Below are 7071 nucleotides of genomic sequence, written 5' to 3'. Positions count from 1 at the left end.
CCTGTTGGTTCATCTATGAACATTTAACATCGTGGCCATGTTCGTTATAATCCCACCCGGCACAGCCAGAAGAGGATGGCCACCCATCATAGCTGGTTGCCTCTCTAGTTTTCCTTCTAGGGTTTGGCCTTTCAGGAGTTTTTTACACCGTGTCTCCTTCATTGCCTTGTTGTTTGGGGGTTTAGGCGGGTTTCTGTACAGCCTTTGAGATATCAGCTGAGTGTACGAAGGGCTATATAATATTTGGATTTAGCCCGCCTGAGCATCGGGAGACCTGGGTTCCTCTCTGAAACGGTGGTAGAAGAGAAGAGTGGTAAAGGTACAAATTTAAATGGGATGTTTGCTGAAGCCTGATGAGTTTGAATCAAGTGTTTAGTGCGAAAAATTGCGCCCCTTTGGGTCACGGACCATAGATTGGGAAACCTGCTTTAGGTCTGTGTGGCAGGTACTACTGGTCCTGGAGGGTCACAGAACTTCAACACCATTCTGACCAGACTCTGCTGGCCAAGAGGCTCCTCTTCCGGCTCTGCTGCGGAATGGAGGCTTCCTCTCCCGGGACTCTGCTGCGGCTAAGTAGGCTCTCTCCGGACTATGCTGCGGCCAAGGAGGCTCTCTCCAGACTCTGCTGGGCAAGGAGGCTCCTCTCCCAGACTCTGCTGCGGCAAGGAGGTCCTCTCCGACTGCTGCGGCCAAGGACGTATCTCCCATCAGACTCTGCTGCGGCTAAGGAGGCTTCTCCGCAGACTCTGCTGCGGCAAGGGGCTTCCGTCTGTCAGACCTGATTGGCTATGCCAAAAACTTTTGTAAACATTAACTAAAAGTACAGCCTATCATGCCTTTGTAAACATACTTATGGTGTTCAAAAGCATTTAATACATTGCCTTTTTTTGACTCTGCTGCGGCCAAGGAGGCTCCTCTCCCAGACTCTGATTGGCTAATGGCCAACAAACTTTGTAAACCATTAACTAAAAGTACAGCTATCATGCTTGTAAACAAATTATAGTGTTCAAAAGCCATTAATACATTGCTTTTTAGAAATAATTGCATTTAGAAATAGTTGCATTTAACTGACGAAAATCCTGTTTAGGTCATTTCCTTAGTAGGTGACATCAGAGGTCAGCATGTGGGAGGAGTGGGAGCTCGTGGTGCTTTCAAGACAACAGGGAATTCAGAAGAAAAAAAACATGGGAAAAATCATGACGTCAGTTACCTCCAGGTCGGAAAGTCGGAGCCCTAGAAAGATGCCAGAGTTTCCGACTTGGAATTCCGACTTGGAATTCCGACTTGGATGTGGCCAAAAATAATAATTCCCAGTTAGAGCTAGTTTTGTTTTTTAAAGTTTTTTAAGTTCCCAGATGTCTTAAACGCACTAAAGTCGGAAGTCCGAGATTTCCCAGTTATCTTGAACACGGCATCAGGATGATAGACCAGTTTCCCACTAGTAATTCCCAGTTAAAAAAGCAGCTGAGGTGGATTTTAACCAGTCTTGTGGTTAATTCCCACTTGGTTACGAACCGAGCATTATTTCCTTTCAATCTGTGTCCAATTAAGGCCTAGACAACCAGGTGAGGAGAATTCCTAACTAATCAGTTACCTTAATTGATCAGTCAAGTACAAGGGAGGAGCGAAAACCTGCAGACAGACTGCCTAGGTGCCCTCATGCTGTGTTCATAATCAAGTGGGAAGGTGGTAATTACCTGTTGTGAAGGTGTAAATAAGAGTTGGATGCATTCAAGTGCTTTGAACTCATTGAGAAACGCCGATTGGCAAACAAGCTGCGTCAACCATTTAACTAAAAGTACAGCTATTATGCTCGCAAACAAATTATATAGTGTTCAAAAACCATAGTATTCTATTTTTATATTTTTTATAAATTAATGTTTTGTTGTTGGAATTCCCCAGTTGGATGACCATTCATTTTTTTAAATAATCCCAGTCGGAGCTCTTTTCCCAGTTGTTTTGAAAGCAGCATTCCCAGTGGGAAACTAGTCATCCGGAGCTCCCACTTCTCCCACATGCTGACCTCTGACATCACCTACTAAGGAAATGATCTCAACAGGATTTTCAGCAGTTAAACGCAACAAAACATTTATTTTAAAAAACGATCTATTATTAATATGGTTTTTGAACACAAAATTTTAGTTTATGGCTTATGACTTCACAACTGGTAAATTCTCACCTCTCACTTGGATACGAATGCAGCATAAGGGGAGGTTGATGTTACGTGGGAGTGCTGGAGAGTGTTTGAGGGGAGGAGTTGCCCCTTAGGCTATAGGCCTCTGTCTCGTTCAACAGGACTTAATGGCGTGCAACTTTTAATTCAACAGATACTGTGCTGTTCTGAACAACCAGTTGAAGAATGGTGTAATCATGGGCAGCGTTTACACAGGCAGCCCAATTCTGATATTTTTTTTTTCACTACTTGGTCTTTTGTCCAATCAGATCAGCTCTGAAAAGAGCTGATGTGAAAAAAATATTTTGTGATTAATCAAAAGAACAATTAGTGTAAAAAAGATGAAAAAATACCTCAAGGCTGTTGAAAAATGGTGCGCGAAAAAAAAACAATCACTGAATGTAGCAAAACGTTTAATGAACTGAACGCACCCCGGTAGACACGCCCTCTCAGCTCTAGCTCTGTTTGATTGGTTGTTATCCTTTTCATGATAAACGTCGAGTTTTTCAAGCTCATACAGAACACACATTAAAACCAACTACAAATGCTCTCAATCATAAAAATGACATTTGTTTTTTTAACAAATTCCTATTTTTTCCCCCACCACACATATAATCTGATCATATAAATCTCATAATCTTCAGCCTACTTAGAAAGAATGACTTAAACTGCAAAAATATGAAAAGCGCATTCTGTTTATTTGTTATTTTGTGCCTTTCTAATAAGTCTATGCCATCACACTACTACATGTAGAACATATGTTATAGGAGCTAGTCTTCCATCCATCTCAGTGGCTGGTCTTGTACACCACATCTCCAACCTGGAGTACCCCTGTCTTGCTGACGATATACATCTGTCCAAACAGGGGAGATGCCTTATAGATGTTCTTCTGGGATGGGTCACACATTCGATAGCTGGGAAGCAAATAAAACCGTAGGAGTTAATACCTTCTATAATATTATATTTTATATATATTACCTTATACTTTAACTTATATATTATATTTTATATATATTACCTTATACTTTAACTTATATATTATGTTTTATATATATTACCTTAAACTTTAACTTATATATATTACCTTATACTTTAACTTATATATTATTTTTTATATATATTACCTTATACTTTAACTTATATATTATATTTTATATATATTACCTTATACTTTAACTTATATTTTATATTTTATATATATTACCTTATACTTTAACTTATATTTTATATTTTATATATATTGCCTTATACTTTAACTTATATATTATATTTTATATATATGATCTTATACTTTAACTTATATATTATATTTTATATATATTACCTTATACTTTAACTTATATATTATGTTTTATATATATTACCTTAAACTTTAACTTATATATATTACCTTATACTTTAACTTATATATTATGTTTTATATATATTACCTTATACTTTAACTTATATATTATATTTTATATATATTACCTTAAACTTTAACTTATATTTTATATATATTACCTTATACTTTAACTTATATTTTATATTTTATATATATTGCCTTATACCTGTCTCTTATACACATCTAGATGTGTATAAGAGACAGTACGCTAACTGCCTGATACAGTTCTCCAGGGTGCCAGTGGCCATCGAACGTGAACATTTGCCCACTGAAGTCAGTTACGATGCTGAACGGTTGGACGTACTACCAAATTCTATAAAAACGAAGTTGGAGGCGGCTTATGGTTGAGAAATGAACATTCAATCATCTGGAAACAGCTCTGGTGGAAATTCCTGCAGCCAGCATGCCAATTGCACACTCCCTCATAATTTGACATCTGTGGCATTGTGTTGTGTGACAAAACTGCACAATTTTTATAATGGCCTTTTATTGTACCCAGCACAAGGTGCACCTGTGTAAAGATCATAATGTTTAATCAGCTTCTTGATATGCCACACCTGTCAGGTGGATGGATTATCTTGGCGAAGGAGAAATGCTCACTAACAGGGATGCAAAGAAATTTGTGCATAAAAGTTGAGATTAATAAGCTTTCGGTGAGTATGGAAAAATTTCTGGGATCTTTTAATGTCAGCTCATGGGAAACATGGGAACAACACTTTACATGTTGCGTTTTATATTGTTGTTCAGTGTACATAGAGTGCCAGCTACTCTTGTTACCTTTTGAGTGTGTCCAGTGGCTGTTTCCTGCTGATGACTCCTGTTTCAGGGTCAACCGTGGTGGAGATGCATCTGATGAGGAGGACAAAATGAGGATGACAAAATGAGGATGACAAAATGAGGAGGACAAAATGAGGAGGACAAAATGAGGAGGACAAAATGAGGAGGACAAAATGAGGATGACAAAATGAGGATGACAAAATGAGGATGACAAAATGAGGATGACAAAAGAAGGATAACAAATGAGGATGACAAAAGGAGGATAACAAAATGAGGATGACAAATGTGGATGACATCCTTCACTTAACACCTTAACAGTAGTGTTATATAATGTTGGGTTCTGAGGTTCTGAGAATATGAAAATATACTTATTCATGTCACTGAGGGAGTGCTGAGGTTTAGAGGGTCTACACCAGAAGTTAATGGTTATAGGAGGAAGGTATATAGTGTGTGCAACTAAGATTGGAATGTGTTGAGTGCAGGGAAGCGATTACATGTGGCAGGCATTGATAAGGGGAGAGAGCCATGGATTAGTGATGGAGGGGGGGTTGAAGTCAGGGCAGGCATTGATAAGGGGAGAGAGCCATGGATTAGTGACGGAGGGGGGTTGAGGTCAGGTCACCTTAAGGGAGAAATAAAAGTTTATGGCCCGTATCACTAGTGTCCTGCCTAGCAGTAAAGATACAATGTTTGTACAGATGTGTAGGAGGAGACTCAGCTTAGGAGGAAGGGTTAAATATCATTGCGTGTGTGATATTATATAAACACAGGGTCACTATATTATATAAACACAGGGTTACTATATTATATACACACAGGGTTACTATATTATATAAACACAGGGTCACAGGGTCCCCCTTTCAGCAGGTTGTAGGTCTACTCCTCATATAAAGCTGTTACCTGCGGAAACATAACACATCAATCATTCAACTAGTTGTGTTGTCAGCAGGTTTTATAAGCTATGTCAGGCGGAACAACAACAACATCTTCAAACGCATCACTCTCTCAATGGGTAACAACCTTCATATTGGTTGAATTTCCTCTACAAAGGAAAAAAAACCTACGGGACAGCATCCCTCTCTCTCCATCCTCATCCTCATCTCTGTCTTTCCATCCCTCTATCTCTGTCCTCCCTCCTATCTCTGTATTTCCATCCCTCTCTCCCATTCCTCCATCTCTGTCTTTCCATCCCTCTTTCTCTTTCCTCTATCTCGTCCGTCTTTCCATCCCTCTCTCTCTCCTATCCTCTCCTCTCTGGTTCCTCCCTCTCTCTCTGTCTTTCCATCCCCTCTCTCTCGCTCCATCCTCCATCTTGTCTTCATCCCTCTCTCTCATCCATCCTCTCTCTCGTCTGTCTTTCCATCCCTTCTCTCTCTGTCTTTCCATCCCAGTCTCTCTCTCTCATCCATCTCCATCTCTGGTCTTATCCATTCCCTCTCTCTTCTGTCCTCTCTCTTTGTTGATTTCCATCCCTCTCTCTCTGCCTCCATCCTCTATACTCTGTCTTTCATCCTCTCTCTTTCTCCAATTCCTCTATCTCTGTTGTGCTTCCTTCCATCTATTCTCTCTGTGTCTTTTCATCCCTCTCTCTCTCTCTCCACCCTTCCATCTCTGGCTTCCATCCCTCTCTCTTCTCCATCCTCAATCTCTGTGTCGTATCCGTCCCTCTCCTCTCTCGCATCCTTATATCTCTGTCTTTCCACATCCCTCTGTCTCTCCATCTCAATCTCTGTGTCTTCCATCGCCTTCTGTCTCTCCATCACGATCTATCTTGTGGTCTATCCATCCCTCTCTCTTCCATCCCGTATATCTCTGTCTTTTCTGCACCCTCTCTCTCTCATCCTCTATCTCTTGTGTATAATCGCATCCCTTCTCTCTCTCCATCCGTATACGTCTGCTTTCCATCCCTCTGTCTCTCCATCACTCAATCTCTGTGTGTCTTTCCCATCCCTCTGTCTACTCCATCCTCTATCTCTGTGTTCAATCCATCCTCTCCTCTCCATCCTATATCTCTGTCTTTCTCATCGCCTCTCCTCTTTCCCATCCTATATCTCTGTCTTTCATCCTACTCTCTCTCTATCCTTCTCCTGTGTCTTTCCATCCCTCTCTCTCTCCTCCTCTATCTCTGTGTTCATCCAATCCACTCTCTCTCTATCCTCTATCTCTGTCTTTCCATCCCTCTCTTCTCTATCCTATCACTGTTCGCTTTCCATCCCTTCTTCTCTATCCTCTCTCTCGCTGTGTCTTCCATCCGCTCTCTCTCTCCATCCTCTTATCTCTGTCTGATATATCCCTCTCTCTCCATCTTATCTCTGTGTTTCCAGTCCCTCGTCTCTCTGTGCTCCTTGTCTATTCAAACTTTTCAATCCCTCAATCATCTCTCTCTTGAACCTCCTCTCTTGACAACGTCATGATCAACCCTTGCCATGACACAATCCTCTATTGACACTGGCTATGGATCAAATCCTGCTCTATGGTACTCTTGATACTTGTTGTCAACTGTCAGACAATCCTCACTCTTCTATTGATCAAACCCGTCGCTGCCTCTATTGATCATACCCTCCTGCCTCTATGTATCAACCCTCTCTTCTATGGAGTCAAACCATCCTGCTCTATTGATCCAACCCTCCGCTCTATGGATTGCAAACCATCCTGCTTCTATTGATTGTATCAATATACCCTGATCTATTGGATCAACCCTCGCGAGCTTATTGATCAACCTCTCTGCTCTATGGAT

The 7071-nt window shown here is 40.7% G+C and overlaps 1 non-coding gene across 1 annotated transcript; it reads right to left on the bottom strand.

Annotated features, from left to right (window-relative positions):
- Nucleotides 1-2850: 2850 nt before the first annotated feature.
- Nucleotides 2851-4421, bottom strand: LOC112071970 (uncharacterized). Its single transcript, XR_011476019.1, has 2 exons — nt 4335-4421; nt 2851-3087 (listed from the first exon to the last, which is right to left on the bottom strand). It is a non-coding gene; the product is annotated as an uncharacterized protein (transcript).
- Between the last annotated feature and the right edge of the window lie 2650 nt (nt 4422-7071).

The sequence above is a fragment of the Salvelinus sp. IW2-2015 genome, unplaced genomic scaffold (genome assembly GCF_002910315.2).
Source record: "Salvelinus sp. IW2-2015 unplaced genomic scaffold, ASM291031v2 Un_scaffold1787, whole genome shotgun sequence".
NCBI lineage: Eukaryota > Metazoa > Chordata > Actinopteri > Salmoniformes > Salmonidae > Salvelinus > Salvelinus sp. IW2-2015.
This window is presented reverse-complemented; position numbering and strand designations above follow the sequence as displayed.